The sequence below is a fragment of the Molothrus ater genome, chromosome 3, assembly GCF_012460135.2.
Source record: "Molothrus ater isolate BHLD 08-10-18 breed brown headed cowbird chromosome 3, BPBGC_Mater_1.1, whole genome shotgun sequence".
Taxonomy (NCBI): domain Eukaryota; kingdom Metazoa; phylum Chordata; class Aves; order Passeriformes; family Icteridae; genus Molothrus; species Molothrus ater.
In genome coordinates, this window is record NC_050480.2 from 72,467,580 (window position 1) to 72,484,942 (window position 17,363).

Here is a 17,363-nt window from a genome sequence, read left to right on the forward strand (position 1 = left end):
AAAAATAAGGAATTTGGAAAAAAAAAAAAAGTCTGACTTCTGAAATGAAGTTCATTTTTGGTAGAAAGTACATCTGGGTAATTCCCCCCCCCCCCCCCCCCCCCCCCCCCCCAAGAATTAGAGCTGGGATGTGAGAACTAAAAATCACAAATCACACTTACCTTTAGTACTCCTAACCTGGGGTTTCACTGTCACTTTCATATCTGCCTCCTTCTTCATGACACACACTTGATAAACCAGAGGGGAGCAATATTATCTCTTAAACAGAGATAATATTTGCAGCCATTTCATTAAAAAAGAGAATAAATCATTATTTAACTTATCCTACATTTCAACTAAATTATTTGCTTTACTTTGTGCTTTTCACAGGAAATGGTGTCACCTATGATGTCTTATTCCATGGTATCATCAATTCCAGGTAGCTAAGAACATAGGGTCTTAAATAAGTGTTTCCTGAGATGTTAAATCACTGAGTCAGGAAGAAGCAACAGCGACTGTCAAAAGTTTATGCTCACAAAGCAAAGTCAAAGCAAACAGTAACCAGATTAATGTCTGCATGTGTTTACTATCATAGCTAACATAAAAAACTCTTAGATTTTGGGTTACATCAATTGTATAAATACATACACACATATATGTGTAGTTTTTCATAAACTTCTGCCATGAAAAATATTGTTGAATTTCCCTGTGAAAAACGTCCAGTAAGTGCAAAACAAGTATGTATGGTGTAGGAAAAGGCAAATTCAGCTGCTCTCTGAGAGGAAGAGTACTGCACTATAAATCTTTCTGAAGAGAGAAATGCAAAGAAATCCTAGTCATTATGCTTTGACTGTGTATTCCAGTCTTCCTAACCCTAACCCTTACCTCACAGAATTAGATAAGAAAGAGAAGGTACATTTGGCTACCAGATAAGAATTTAGAGATGTGGGGTCTGAACGGATAGAGAAAAATGACACCTAGAAAATTATATTTGGGGAATCAGTTCAAACTCATTTGATTTTTGAGTCTTTGTGGAGGGACAGAAACCATGTTTTCAGGTTTTCTCCAGAAGAACTGAAGACTCAAAAAGAAGGTGAGAAATAAGTTTTGTCTCGGTACTTAAAAAAAAAAAACAACAAAAAAGAAGAAAAGCTGAAAAAAAATCACTTCTGCATAGGAAATTTAGAACTGAAGATATGCTGAACACTGAGGATTTAGTAAGTAAAGAACAAGACCATCCTAGATTTCAGAACTTAGTTTAAAATACCTGGTCTGTTTCCACAAATCTTGCTTTTAAATCTGTCAAGGTCCAACTTTTGAATACTTAAAAGCCTAAAATACCAGAAAAAAAAAAATTATTTTTCAAATTCAAAAATAAAATTTTAATAGTATTCTTATAGATTAAACATCAATTGCCATCCTATTTTATAGCATTGTATCTAGGAATATCTCTCAAAATTCTTTTAGCTTGCTTTACATCTTTTTTTTATCAGTGCAATTATGTTACGTATTTTTGCCTATGTGTTCTTGAAATGAGCTTCTGCTCCCATAATTTCTGTTACTCTTGGTATGAAATTCAGAAGGCTAATTCCAGTGAAGCAACAGCAGCAGCAGCAAAAGCAAACTTGCCTTCATGTCAGTATGTAATGCATAGGTGGAATAAGCTCAAATTGAGACTACAGGAAAGGAATCAGAAATTTAATAGCATATCCACCGATTAACTGAATGAAATACATGTAATTAGAGTGTTGCTTGAGAAAAAAAACATTAAAGATTAGTGTCAAAACCCAGTTACCTCATCCCTGAGAGCAAGCAGGGAATGTGTCAATAACTGCTCTTGCATATATGTATCTGCACTATTTATGTATATCACTCTACCTGACTAGGACATGCTGTAGGCTTCAGAGACTGAACCACATTAATTCTTTCCCTGAAAGCAGTTATGTATATTATTGTAATACAAAGATATTTGAACAGGTTTGCAAAATCCTATTGTGGTTTTTTTTTTTTCTTTTGAGCCAGGATGACATTTACTATTAGCATCAAAATGTATCAGCTCCATAACTGTGACTTATTTTTTAAAAGTTTCAGCTTCTGGGTCATCAGAACAGGAACTAATTAGCAATTACAAATTTTTCAGACTCTATCACAAGCTTCTTGCAGTCATAATCACCACAATTCTCATGCAGCTCCTTATTCTTTTTCAGAGTTACAACCATGAACCAGGCACATCAGGACACATAAGGATGCTCATTGCAAAAGAACATTTGACACTGATCTAAAGCAGCATTTATGTAAGAAAAATGAAGGAGTTACAGTGGTGACATCATGGGTCTCACCTGTACCATCACCAAACAGAGCTCAAGGAGTGCAGCACAAGCAGAGCCCAGAGGCTCTCTTCACATGAAATAATAAAATACCATAGAATCACAGAATTTTTTTTGGTTGGAAAATACCTTTAATCATAGAATCATAGAATGGTTTGGGTTGTAAGGGACATTCACTAGACCAAGTTGCTCAAAGCCCAGTCCAACCTACCCCTGATGGAGCACCAGGTACAGGGCAACCACAACTTCTCCTGGGAATCTGTGCCAGTGCCTCAGCACCTTCACAGTAAAGAATTTCTTCCTAATTTTTAATCTAGACCTGCCCTCTTTCAGTTTAAATCTATTCCCACTCGTCATTCACATTGATACATGTGTGGACTTCCCACATACAGGGAAAATCATGGGGGGAGGTAGAGCTATACTTGTGTAACCCTAGCATGTGTGTGATCCCACAGGACTCACCGCTGTCATTCTCATCCTCAGAGCAAATTTGGGAATTGGTTGGATCTTTCCAACTCTCTCAATCTAATGATAGGCAGTATGAGTCATCTTGCCTGCAGTGCCTGTGCCTGTCATCCATAAGCTAGTCATCCTAAATCCCTTTTATATCAAATGAGGACAAACAGCACTGTTTGGGGGTTATTCAGATGGTCTGTTGGAGAAGTCTACACTTGGTCAGAGGAATTGGTTGCAGAATTTAGGATGGGAAGACATGTCTCTCTGAGCTCAGCCTATACTATCTCTGGAGAGAACAGCTTTGGCCTGAAGTCATCTATTACCTTTTCAACCTGAATTCTTGTAGGCCAGAAATGGGAATCAAATCCTCTTTTACACCAGAAGCCCAGAAATTCCTCAGATGCCCAGCAGTAATGTCCCTTGTTCTGTTTCTCATGGGAGACACAAAATCCTGTTGTACCATTCAACTTTTTCCCTTTCCAAGCTGAGACGGATCCTTATGCTATTTATTGCCCATCCTCATGCACTTACTTGCACAGCCTCAGACCTCTCTTTCATCCATGTCCTAAGAATCCTTCAGACAGTTTTTTCTGTCAGAAAACTCTGCCTTTGGCATGCTGCACACAGGAAACAAAAGCTGAGACAGGACAGAGTGCAGGCAAGGAGGTGTCTTGGCTCACAGACTGGCAACTCCCAGGGCATGAAATTTGCCTGTCAGAAAGTGCGGAGATCTTTCTGAGACAGAGCAAGGTGCTGCTACCACTACTGATGTGCATTTGCTGGATGTGTCTGGTACAATGAAAACAAGGATTTAAAATGTCAGAACCTCTGGGGGGTGGAGGCAGATTATCAGTTTCCCTTTTCAAAAAAAAAAAATAGTAAAACTCCTTTGTTTCCCTTTCCATGGGGGAGATGCTGGTGGCACAATCCCTCCGATGGTCTCGCTGCTGGTTTACACGAGGGAGTAATTTTCACTGGAAGCTAATCTTTACTGTGTCAGAGTCTCAGTGTCAATTTTATCTGTGTTTCTTGCTGTCACTGCTATTTTCCTCAGCAGCAGCGCCACTAGCCCTGCTATTAGCCACAGCTGGGCTTTACCTCAGAATAGTCCAATGTCTTTTTTGCTCAAAAAGTTACAGAAAGGGGCAACATTAATAACAGTAAAATGATGCTAAAGGCATTGCTGAAGCGTAACAGAGGTTAACTATGTTGGTCTGACCCAGGCAGTATCCCAATAGCAGGCTTAGAGTTCACTGATTTATATTCCCAACCTAACCTGAGGTTTGCAACTGGAGCCCATTTCCAAAGACTTGTCTAAATAGGGGCAATCAGGAAAATGAACCTGACTTAACCAAAAGTGTGACTTGAAAGTGGATTAGCTGATGTGCATTTGTGAACACTCCTAGGAAGAATAAAATTCGACTTGTTTCTATTTATTTTATTTCACTTTTGGCAGAGAGCTAATTAAAACTAATACATTTTTATTCTCAGAAAGGATGTTAGTTATTGAATTTAATGTAATTTAATGGAATCACTTTAAAAGCTGAGTCATGCTAATGTTGGGGTTATTCAGTGTAAATGTAATCTATTTTAAAAACTCTTGCCAGAAATTTAAATTCCCAGTATTTTCTTTGGATCCTGCTTCTGCAGCAACCACCAGTCATTTCCTCATATAAAGTTCTCTTGAAGGCTAGTGGCAGTGGGAAATCTTTCTTGCTAAATACTAGCTGCAGCAAATGGAAGCTGGAGAAATTAAACAATCTGATGGAATAATGAGTAGCAGCTTCGACAGCTCAATTCTGTTCCATAACAATGTTCTCTGAACCCCAGGACATTAGGATATGTTACATGCTGCTGGAGCTTGCAGCCTGCCTTGCTTGCTGTGGCCAAGCCTGTAGACACAAAGCACCAATAGCATAAAGACCACAAGGCTCTGTGGTTACACAATTGTTTGTCTGTGGCATCTGCATAAATTGCTTGTAATGATAATCTCAAAGGAAATGAAGTACAAGCAAATGCATCAATCCCTTTAAGAAATAGGAATGTCCTTGTCTTGAAAGCCACGAGAGCTCTCTTCTTTCACTTATTCTACCTCTAGTTTGCTAAATAACATCTTTTGACTTTTGTTTCTCATGCAGGGGTATACGTGCTCCTGTCTTACTGAGCCATAATAACAGGACAGCTCAGAACAGCAAGTGCTGTTTAATAAGCCACATTTGCAGTAGCTACAGTGCAGTAATTTTCCATAAGAAGTAATTTGAATATACAAATATAGCAGCATGCTTTAAAATGTTCAATGTTTTGCAATACAAATACATTTTTAACAATTTTTAACAGAAAATATCAAAGCAATTGCCCGGTAAAAGAGGGAAAATGCTTACCCACCTCAGTATAAGTCAGAGTAGTAACAATTTCATAAGACATATTCATCTTTAATCCCTTTCACAAGCTTCTGCTGGCTGGAAGAAGGCGGACTATTTCCCCCTCTCCCTGCTTTTTGCTTCCTATTTAAAAATCGTTTAGATTAATCATAATCAACACAATATATGTACAATCATGAAAAATAGCCTGCAGGTCTGCTGGATGAAGCATATCAGCTTGTTCTTTAGTTTTAGAAAATTCTATTTTATGACTATCGCAATTGCAATGAAGAGGCAGAGTTGCAAAGAAAAGCTGTTTGAAAAACATACATAAGTATTTTGACAAAAAGACTAAATCTAAATGAGGACAAAACAATGTCCTTATGAAATCATAAAAAATAAAAAGTAATAAAATGGAATTCACCAGGGAAGCACCCAGGTGATACTGTTATCTATATTGTTTGAGAAAGCAAATTGACAAGTGAAAAAAGAAAAATAATCTCTGATATGCATACAAATCTCGAGTTCTTTCATGATGTAGAGGATCATCACTGTCCCTGCAAAACCAAAATGCAAGTAAATCTAGCAACCAAGTCCTTACTTTTCCTCCCTTTATTTCAATCCTATGACTTTTAGATTTTCTGATCTATTTTCATTGTGTGAAATTTTAGGTTAATGATACAAAAACATATTTGCCTTGATAATAAAGAGTTTTGAAGTTCTCCACTTCTGTTTTCAATGCCTCATTATCCTTATTTATAGCATCTAAAGTCTGCAAGTTGACAAGACTCCATAACACTTTACATTTTACAAGTCTGGAGACAAAGCATCCTACTTGTCCTCTACATGTTTAGTGCTGTCAAATCATTGAAGCTCTCCCAAGGGTACCCCTCCTTGCCAAATTTGAGACCTTATTAAGATTTACAGGAGGAGTTTGAGATTGGTGAACAAGCAGTAGCATATTTCCCAACTGAATTTGAACCAGACAGCCAGCTCCAGGTCTCAGAAGTTTGTCTTTATTTTGCTGAAATTGCTGTTTCTTAGGGCTCATAAATAATGATAAACAACAGTGACAAAAAATGAGCTGAGAATAACAAGAAAAACTCATGAATAATCTAGAAAGTGCACTGGCCTGAATCAAACCTCACTGAAGGAGAAAGGATGTGTAAGTCAAGTTCCAGAAGCTTCTCACCCAACTGTAGGATCAAACATGTGAGAGATCTTGGACCTTCCATGACTTTCAATATCTGTGAGTGGAACTCACAGACATTGAAAATCATGTTAGTCTCCATTCTAAATCCTTAGCACCTCCTGCCAGGTGGATCTAAAACTATCCCCCAACACTCTGAGAATGCAGGCTTCTATAATCTCCCCTGCTCCAGAGAACTACTCATACAGAGCTGAAGATGAAGTAGGGAAACTCAACCAAGTAATACTACAGAAAAAGATGTCACGTGGAAAAAGAAAACAATATCTACCTCCCTCTGCAACACTCTGTAGTTCTTCTTCCTTGGTATCCTTAAAGAAACAAAAATTTAAGGTTAAAAGTTATTAATAGTTTTCATAGAAATGATGGTGGGTAGTAATTAGATTTGAAAGTGATGGAACTGGGAGACCTAAGAGAAGATGCAGCTCTCCCTACCAAAAGAAAGAGTAACAGTGACAGGCGAGGCCACATGCTTTAGAGTTGATGCTTGTGGTAACAGTTGTGTTACTGTTGAATGTCAGCATATGAGATCATGGAAAGAAGGAACTGGAAGTGAATCCTAGCAAATGCAGGATTTGTGTGTATGTGTGTGTTTGTGTGTGTGTGTGTGTGACAATTTTGAACTCTAATTCTCTCCTTCATTGTGCTTACACCTTCTCCCACCTTCATACCTCCATGCATTGCTGCAGACAATGAGACACCAACTGCTGATCTCTGCTTACAGAGATTTTTTACAAACAGATTTTACAAACAGATATTAGTCAAACATTCAGTGATTTATACTAGATCATATTTCCCCAGCTTACATATAAAACTAACATGTAGAAAAAAAGCCTAATTGATTATGTTGAAACAGCAGAATTCTGCTGATTCTATTCCAAATATAGAATGGGCTGAAGCTGTGAGAAAAACATGGAGATAAATTTATGGCAGGAATATATATCACCAGAAGGAGAAATGAAAATCTCATGGTGAAATCAAAGAAACACAAAGAAACTGACCATTCAAGACAGTGCTTGATGATTACAGCGTACACTGGAAGTTTATTTCATCCTGTTGCAAGATTCCTTTATTATGGCAAACCTGATTGCAACATCTTGTATTAATATATAATTATTTCAAAGGCAAAAATTCCTCTTTCCTTCCCAGATACCACAAACCTCTTTAATTCCCTTGAATGTCCATTGAAACAAATGCCCTAAACCTCAGCAGGTGGCAGAGAAAGCCATTGGGGCAGCAGATGATTAAAGTCCATTGGAAAGCATCTGTTCCTCTACCTGCCCCTCTAAGGGCTGAACCTTAGACTCTGCCACTTGGCCAGATATTTATTTTTTATGATGTTATATTAATGCTTAGAGGGTCTTACTACCAGTCCCTTTTTACCTTCCCCCCTCCCCAGAACCATGAGGAAATCTGCTGCCCCTTCACCTTCACTCCTTTTCTTGCAAGTGTCAGCTTTGTCAATCATGGAGAGATGATCCAGCTCATGAAAATGTGTCACAGCAGCCAGAGTTTCTGCTCTGACCTTCAGCTCTGCCCTCTGCTGTGACTAACAAGTTTCATTTGCCACTCAGAGAAATCTGGTTGTTTCGAGCAAAATAGAACTTCTTTCTTCCTAGGAGAAAGAAAAAGAAAAGACCACTGGCTGAGGAAATGTAATAATTTCCTGATTTTACTTCACTTTTTGTTCAGGTCTTGGAACAACTTCCTTATATACCAGAAAAAAATCTATATGAATCATTAAAATTTGAGCAAGAAATCTATCCTTTAATTAGCTTTCATCTCCTGTTTGCTAGGAGTGGGAGTTTTCATACAGAGAATGTACAGAGCAGGACATGTTACTACCAGGAACAAAGAAATAGATTTTTAAACAAAAATGGTACTATATTTTCTTTGATACACTTGTTCAGGGACTTATTTTCCATCCACAAACACTTAAATGATATTTTTATTTTTTAAATGTTCTGCAACTGAAGGTTGTTATTATGTGCGAGTACATAATTCCAAAATTCCTGCTGAAATCTGGATAATGGATGTGGATGACTGTTATACAGCACTGCAGGATGAGAGCTTCAGTGTCCCAAGAACTTGGTGGCTGAAGGGCTGAAGCCCCCCCTAAATGGGCATGGGGGCTCTGAACAGGATTTGAGTTTACTGGAGACATTTGACAACATGCCTGAAGATTTAAACACTTTGAAATAAATCTACATCCATGACTTTAACCAGAAAGTTTCCCTTCAGGCAGTTGTTCCAATTCTGCACACATCTTGTGGCAAACACCCAGAAGCTTTGATGGCAACATAAACTTCACAAAATACAGAAACAAAGAACATTATCCTAATATGAATTGGATAATGTAAATACATAAGCAAGTACTTCTCTCCTTTTTGATTAATGTCTCTTTCTTACTGAGCTATCAGCCTCCAAAACTATCTGTGCAATGTGCTTTTCTCGATGTCAATTTTAATAGCTTTAAGGCAAAATTCTTTATTCTCCATATAGGAAATACATTTACTAGTCTCTCTTGTATACACCTCCATTATGAAGACTTGCTGAATTACATAGTAAAACTTGAGTAGTTCACATATAACCACTGCATGTAGTGATTGCATAATCCATGATAACGCCATAAAACTGTTTTTTGAGTAACAGCCTATAGCTTCCTTTTGAATTTCCTTGGATAAAACATGTTTTAAAGAAGTGTATAAATATCCACTGAGCACCCACAGACTTCTGTTTCATTGCTTCTGAATCCCAGCACCTAATCTTGCTTTTATGTCATTTACTATATTACAAGGAAATGAAATGCAATTCAGTAAATTATCCACTTCAAGTTGTGGCCATTTCAGTGGATAAAGAAAAAAAAAGAGCCCTTTATCTTCTATTTGTTTTAAATCCCACAAGGATGCTGGCTTTATATTTACTCTTAGCTTGGGCTTTACTGTGAATTTTCAAGAAAGCTCCTCAAGTAGAGATATAATGAGCAGAGATGTCTTGAACAAAAGTAATCTCTGACTCTTAACACAAACACTATTTATTGCACATGTAGTAGCAGTAGCACTGTATCAAATTCCTGACAGCCAAGACTTTGATAACTAATAGTGGTGAATCCAACATTTCACTCTTTTTTTTAACAATTATCTAATCAGAACACTCTAGAAAAGGCATTACCATTAAACCAGGAAACAACAGCCTGCAATGTGTGAACAGCTGGATCCCAACTGAGCCATGGTACAGCATATCCCATCAGAGTTTAGGCTACTTATCCGAATATTAACACTAAGGAATTCCTTTTAATCTGTTTGTTTTAAGACTCTAGAACTGTTAGTGATTACTTGATCTGCCAGCTAATACCTGTCACAGTGAGAGACTGGGAGCACATTGTTCCATATGGATGCACCACGGCCCCTGGTCTTTGGACTCTAATTCAAATGTAGATAGATCAGTATTTTTATTGCTGTGAGTCATTGATGCCAGACTCCTAATCCTCTCCTCTAGTCATTCTACTAGTTCTGGTCTGATATTCAGAAATGCAGAAATTTGCTTTTTGAGTTAACCCACCCTTTCTTGAAACAAGCCTCTATTAGCTGAAATGACCAAACAAAAGTTCTAGTATGTAATTTTATGCCCCAAGGTTTGGAAACTCTTTAGTTTTCCAGAAAAAGGGATACACATCATGTTCGCAATAGACCCCACTCCAAGATAAACAATCCCCTACCAGTGATAGCTTCTTGCAATACCTTACTGAGAAATATAACATTAGTAAAAAATATTTGTATTCAGCTTCTCTGTGAATCCAGCCTTTAACTAGTTAAATTATTAAATCCTAATGCATAACCACATGCATGTTTTAAAGGAAAAAAAACCCAGAGCACACTGACTTTAAAAATATTGCTATCTACTTTCCCTCATCCATTTGACCTTGAAATTAAAGGTTTTTCTTTTTCCTGGCTTTACTCACCTGATGTATTTCAGAGCAGCAATATTACTGAAGTCAATAGAAGCATTGGTATGGGTAAGTGCTACTCAAGATGAGGAAGACTTGCACTATCAAGCCCTAAAATTGTTTGCTTACCAACAGCCTATGGAGAGAACGATAATGGTTTACATGGAAAGGTGAACTAGGCTTGATATGAGAACTATAAATGCATCCTCTGATGAAAATGTTATTCTAATCTACTTTTTGAATAGAAATAGCTGGCAGCATGAAGGCTTTGGAGGCTAAATTCCTGTCTGCTACATTTTAAAGAGAAAAGGGAAAATGTTTCTTTGGGAAAGCATTATATGTTCTCAGAAAACAGTAGCTCAAAATTAAATATTCTTGCATAGTTCACACCTGTAGTGTATTAATGATTTGTACTGTAACTATTTAACCCCTAGGAGAGAAAAGTAGTTTCTACTTTTAAACATTAGGTGACTCTATGCTAAACCAGATATTTCTGACCAGGGCTAAACAAAGGGGGTTGTATTTTATACATTAACCAAGGAATACTTATACATACATATATATATATATATATATGTGATTCTTCGCTAGGAACACTGCTGCAAGTGGACTAGAAAATTAAACTTTTCATATTTGCTTCCCAGTGGAAGCTATGTAAAACAGAATAATAAATGATTGTCACTTTATTTCAGAACATAAAATTAATCTTAGAAAACAGAGAAGTCATGAACAATATTGCAGCAGTATTTCATGGTTCACTGGTTATTATCACTTGCCAACATTAAGGTCACAAAAGAACATTTCTCATTTGTTGCCTAGAGTATCTGTGACTATATTCCTATTGTCAAACCTAACCTTTTGGAGAACCACAGAGGGGCAAAAAGGAGAGGAAAAAACTATTTAAAAGTATATTTTCTTTTTCTGCAGTATGTGGAAAAATAATAATAGAATTAAAAGCTTCAAGCTGCTGGAGATAGAGCATGGAGATAGAGATGGATTTAAATATTTAGTCCCTGTTGTGAGTAAAGCATTAATCAATAAATTAGCAGCAGCACCAGATGGGTTCCCTAGAGCTCAAAACCAAAATTTCCCAAACCATCAGTGGTAGCCAAGTCTTCACATAATTTGAAGTTTTGCGAAAACGGGCAATACAGAGAACAAATTACTTTGGGGGGTAACAGAATCTATTATTTCTTGGTCAGTGATTTGAAGGTAAACATGGATATTGGTGTACACACACACAAAAAATCTTCATGGTTCATCCAATACACAAATTCAAGACATTAATTTAAAGGAAGTGTTGTCTACCCATCAGTTATACAGAATTCCAACCTTCTGTGCCACTTGGATGGGGGACTGAAATAAATTGCTTTTCTCAATCTTATGTCTAATAGGAACCTATCCACTTCATCCCCTCATGACATTTATCACTAACTGGTCATATGGGGGTTTGGGAAGGAGATTCAGTACAGCAAAGAGCCTGTAAGAACTATGGCTCCATTCCTCCTTGTATTTTTTCTGGAAAGACATTTTCAGTCTCTGTAAAAGATTCTCAAATGGAGACATCATTAATGGCAACAGGATGCACTCAGTCTTGCAAAGCTTAGGAATTACACAGGTGATACAATACACAAAGAGACTAAGTCCATGCAAGTAAAATTTAATTTTCTCCAGATCATTCACTTGACAAGAAATAGCCTGAGTCAATATTACTAAACTCTCCTGTTCTTCAGAACAAAATGTTTGCACCCAGGCAACTGTTTGAGAATGGCCCTCAGCTCATGCTAATTCTCAAAATAAGATCATAGATTATTTGGTAGAGTGCCAGGTGACACAACCTTCCAGCATGCAAGAAACCTTCCTGACTATTTAACAGCAGGCATAAATAGGCTGCAGTGTCTGAGAAGGCATCAGCATGCTCTTCTTTACTGGCACAGTTGTAGCCAGAATCTTCCAGACCTTCAGTAGGGTCCCTTAAAAGATCTTTTGAGAGTTTCTCTAAAGAAAACCAAATACAAAACAAACAAGCCCAGCCCATCTCCCTAGAGAAATTACATAAAACTGAGAATTAATGGGCTAATCAATCATGGTCGTTATATTTAAGAGGAATAAGCAGCTCTTCAAATATTAAAAGGTCAGATTTTGACACATAACACATTTGGTAGACTCAAGTATCTACTTCCCCACTGATGTGTGGGTGATTTATGAACATCATTTCCATTAACAACAATGGAAAATACTCAAGTCAACCCCTCCACTGCATCATATCAAGGGCAAATTCCTACATCATTTGCCTTTTTTACTGATTCAAATACAAGCTGTGAATAGACCAGTACACAGATTATACTACAGCTCAAGGAGTGGGAAAAAAAACCCTGCATAGTACTAACAGACTCTTTATTTTGATTTTATTTATTCTGTTAATAAGATTCACTGTTCTCCAAAGTGACATCCAGGCTGAGACTCACTGCTGGCGGGGTAAGGGAAACAAACAATTAGGCTTGTTCCTATAAGCTATTTTTTATTGTGAGGTCGTGAACTCTCTCCCCCTGACTACCCTCGCACTAAAATAAAGTGACTGGCTTAGATATAAAAGTGTTTGTGTTTTGACAGCTCTCCTGCTCTGCGTTTTCAGCCAGAGCATAATAGGCAAGCAGCAATGAGTTGGCAAAGCATTTCCAATTAAGCGTATAGGGAGCCCCTTTGCCAGTCTCCAGCAAGTGATCCTACCTGCAACCCCCAAGTGTTCACCTTGGCCAGAAACTGATTTTGAAAGCTAATTAATTCTTACAATAAGCCATCTTTTTTCAGTATAAGACTGCTGATGCAGAGAAAGTATTCAGGAAGACCACATCATCAGCAATGATAATTTTCTGTATTTTTTACATTAAGGTTTTTGTGTTGAGGGATCTCCAAGCACTTCACAATTATTAATCTATGGCAGCAAATGTCACCATCACTGGGATGAAGCATGATGTCTGGATGAGCACCAAAGATGTATATCTCACTGTCTGCCATACTCTCCATGTTATGTATTTTAAGCAACTCTCAGTTTGGGGAAATGCAAATAAATGAATAAATGCATTTATAGTGCATTATAAATAAAAATTTCTTAAGCCCAAGTGAATGAAGCATTACTTGTATGATGACATCCTGCTGTAGATACCTGGAAGTTTCTGCAGCTTAACAGAAGAGGAATAAACGTTTTCCCATTCCATCAGAGCAAGCATATATATTCATATCTGGTACTAGGATCCGTGTGGGAAAGCTTTTTTTCCTGAATGTGTCATTAAAAAAATTATAATAATGACTGATTTTTTCAATAATTAAAAAAAGGCCAGAGTATTTTCTTTCACTATAATATTTCAGAAGTAGCTGTGCATAAGATTGGCTTTGCTATGAAGCCTAAAGTGAGGACATGTTTACTGATAGGTGTGTTCATGTTCACTAGGCTTTCCACAAACTCAAACTGAGATCTGAGTAACTTCCAGGCACCAGAGAAGGATAAAGACAGCATTTTGAACAAACCATGTGAAATATGGCTTTGTTTTATTTCTGCACAGAAGAATTTTTATCCTCATCAGGTGAGTTTTGCTTTGATACTTTCACAGAATCACATAATGGGTATGGTTGGAAGGGACCACATCAGGTCCAACATTCCTGCACAAGCAGGGTCATCCTAGACCTCATGGCACAGGATTGTGTCCAGATGGTTCTTGATTATATCCAGGGAGGGGGATTTCATTACTTTTCTGGGCAATCTGTTCCAGTGCATGTTCACCTGCACTGTAAAGTTCTTATGTTCCAGTGAACTTCCTGTGCATCAGTTTGTGCCCAATACCTCATGTCCTATTGCTGGGCACCACCAAGCAGAGTCTGGTCCATCCTCTTGGCACCCTCCCTTCAGATACTGATATATTTTGATAAGGTGCCCTCTCAGTCCTCTCTTCTTGAGGCTGAACAGTCTCAGCTCCCTCAGCTTTTCCTTGTAAGAATTGTCCCAGTCTCTTCATCACCTTTGTCACCCTCCCCTTCACCTACCCCAGGAGCTCCATGTCTTTTTGTACATAGGAGCTCAGAACTGAACACAGCACTCCTGGGGTGCCCCACCAGGGCTGAGTAGAGGGGGCAGAATCAGCTCCCTGAACCTGATGATTCTTTCCAATGCACACCAGGATTCCTTTGGCCTTCCTGGCCACCAGGGCACTGCTGGGACATGGACAGCTTGTTGTCCTGTAGGACAGCAGGTCCTTCTCCACAGAGCTGCTTTCCAACAGGTCAGCCCCCATCCTATGCTGGTGCATTTTGAGTTTCTTTTAACTGAAAAGCAATGTGAAAGTCTTATCCTTCTCAAACTAAAAGGGAAGCAAAGACCTTAAGTGCAAAACCACATAAAGTCACAACTGATTGCAATTGTTTAAAACCATCCACAGTGAGATGATTACTTGACAATTATTGATTACTGAGGGCACAGAAAGTGACAAAGAATTCAGTGTCAAATATTTAGGGGCAGTGGGAGTTTGGTCTTGCTTTGGCTCGTATTATACCAGCAATGGTCTGGAAAGATTTTTCCCTATCAATTGAATTTAGGCAGAAAGTGGGTTTGTTTCTCTTGTTTCCCCAATTATACAATCATTCGTGTTCTTACAATGAATTCTGTCAGTAATGCACATTTCCTGATACAAAAAATATGGATTAAAAGGTTTTGATAAAAAAATCCAAAGAAAACTGTAAAAATTGCTTAAATCACAAAAATGTTTTCTGAAATATTGTAACTAAGCCAGGTAAATAAGGTCTGGAAAGGTCATAATTATTACTATTATTATCAGATCTTTCTCTTTTTGTAGACCATTCCCTAAAGAATGCTGAAGCTCACATGGATACCATTCCTACTCACTAAATATATGCTATTGAATCATTTATAATATGGCTCCCCATGGACCACACAGGATTAATAAATAAGTCTCAAACAGGTAAAAAATCAGAGAAAGACTGTTCAACTGACCAGGAAGCAGACTTAAAGGAAGAAGGGGATTTTGCCCTAGAGAGAAGATATTCTTTTTTTCTCTCTTCACAAGTTAAGGGAGTTATAATTCAACAAGTTAACAATAAATTATTAATTCTGACTTGTAGCAGAAATTGATAAAACAGATGAAAAAAAATATAGTAAGAAATTCACTAATGGCTTGAAGCACAGTATCCCCCTGTGAGTTTATACCCCCTTAATCCACGGCCTTCCAGTGTGTAGGAGCCATGTGTTCTCCCACCAAAGGCTCACCTATTCACCCACCCCTCAACACTGCCTTGGCTGGGGCGACTGCTGTGGCAGGTTCAGAGTCCCCAGGGAGAGCCTGGGGATCTGCTAAATTGTCGGCAAAACACTTGGAAATGGCTCTCTTTTCCAATGATTTTCAAAGATCCTGTTCAGGCAGCTTGGACACAGTGCAAGCCCAGGTCTTCCCCTGCAGGATGTACAGGTTTAGAGCAGCCTAAGCTCCCCCATGATCCTGCCCAGCCATAGCATTCTCTCTTAAGAGCACAGGCTCTGAGCTGTGGAAGCAGGACTCTGCTCTCCTGTCAGGAAGGTGAGCCATATTTTTGAGTTGGTAGAATGTTTTGAAAAGTAATGTAGTATTAACCTAATGCAGTTGAAACAGCCTTGCTGGCAAGACAGAGAGAGAGAGAGAGAGAGAGAGATATTTCTTCAGTCAGTCAGAATTAATGGGCATCCACAAAGCCTTTGCTTTGGTTTAGCGTGGAGTTTGGGCTCCACACTCTGACCTAGAAGTGATGTCAAGGAAGCTTTTACTGTCTTATAATTGTTTTATTCTTCTACCCACTCATTGTTCATGCTCAATTGTTTCATTTTTCTACCCACTCATGTTCCCTTGTTCCCTACTGCAACACTGGCACCCTCTGAGCAACAAAAGGAGACAGTTAGTGAATGAGGTCTTATTTAGAATCAGTGAATATTTAATTTCCTTCATGTGTTGCCTACTGGGAGAACAGGAATGTATCAACATCCTCCTGTTACACAAACTCACAGTCCTCAAGACTCTCATTACAAGAAGGGCTCTGTGGTGTAATACCGGGAATTCCCTCTTCATTTGTCCCCCTGCACCCAAAGTTGGCTTGCTATAGCCTAAATTATATATATATATATATATATATATATATATATAATTTTTCCTATATATGTACTCATGGCCAATAAGTAATTATATAACCATTAACTCAATTTTCCCATTAGAAATGTTTGGCAAATAGAAATGTGACGCTGGTTTGGTTTGTTTCTGCAGTGAAATTACCATTTTTTTCTTATATCCTAGGGTACTCACTCTCATGCCCAGGTTCAAACATTTCCAGATTTAGTGTCAGTAAAGAATTTCCCTTAAGTGAGGTTGGTGGGGACACAGCAGAACAGAGTACATGTTCACCTGTAAGCACATCTAGTATATTTTATCCAATGGATTCCCTGCCATTGCTCTGGCCTCCAGCACTGCTGCTATTTCAGTTCCACTTGATCTTTACCTATGGTGCATCCATATTTATATCTACAGAAAATTAAGTGCCTTAGCTTATAACTGAGGTTACTGAGTTCAGTATGGGGACATATTTCATGTCTTGTCCCTTATGGCTTTAAATTCCCTGTAAGACATAGAGAAATATTTCCATAACCTGAAACATTGTGTACTTTCTGAAGCAAGACCTTTCTACAGTTCATGTTTTGACAATGAAATTGCAAATTCATCCCACAGAAATATTTTTCCCAAATGTAGAATTCAAAAGACAACATCAAGTACATTAATTTCTTTCCATTGCTGTTTTCATACACATCTCTCTCTCTCTCTCACCATCATTTCTTCTTTTCTGCTCAATATACTAAATTGAGGGCAAAATCTGGTTATTAGGCATGTGTTTGCAATACTGGAAACAACATAATGAAAGGACACCCTTCCATTAATATTTTTAATGTCCATTTCTATTACTCTATTAATAATGTGAGAAACTCAACCCAGGTCAAAACTCATCCTGACCCTACAGCTATTGTGGTGGCTTCAGACTCTCCTCTACTCTACCAAGAGATG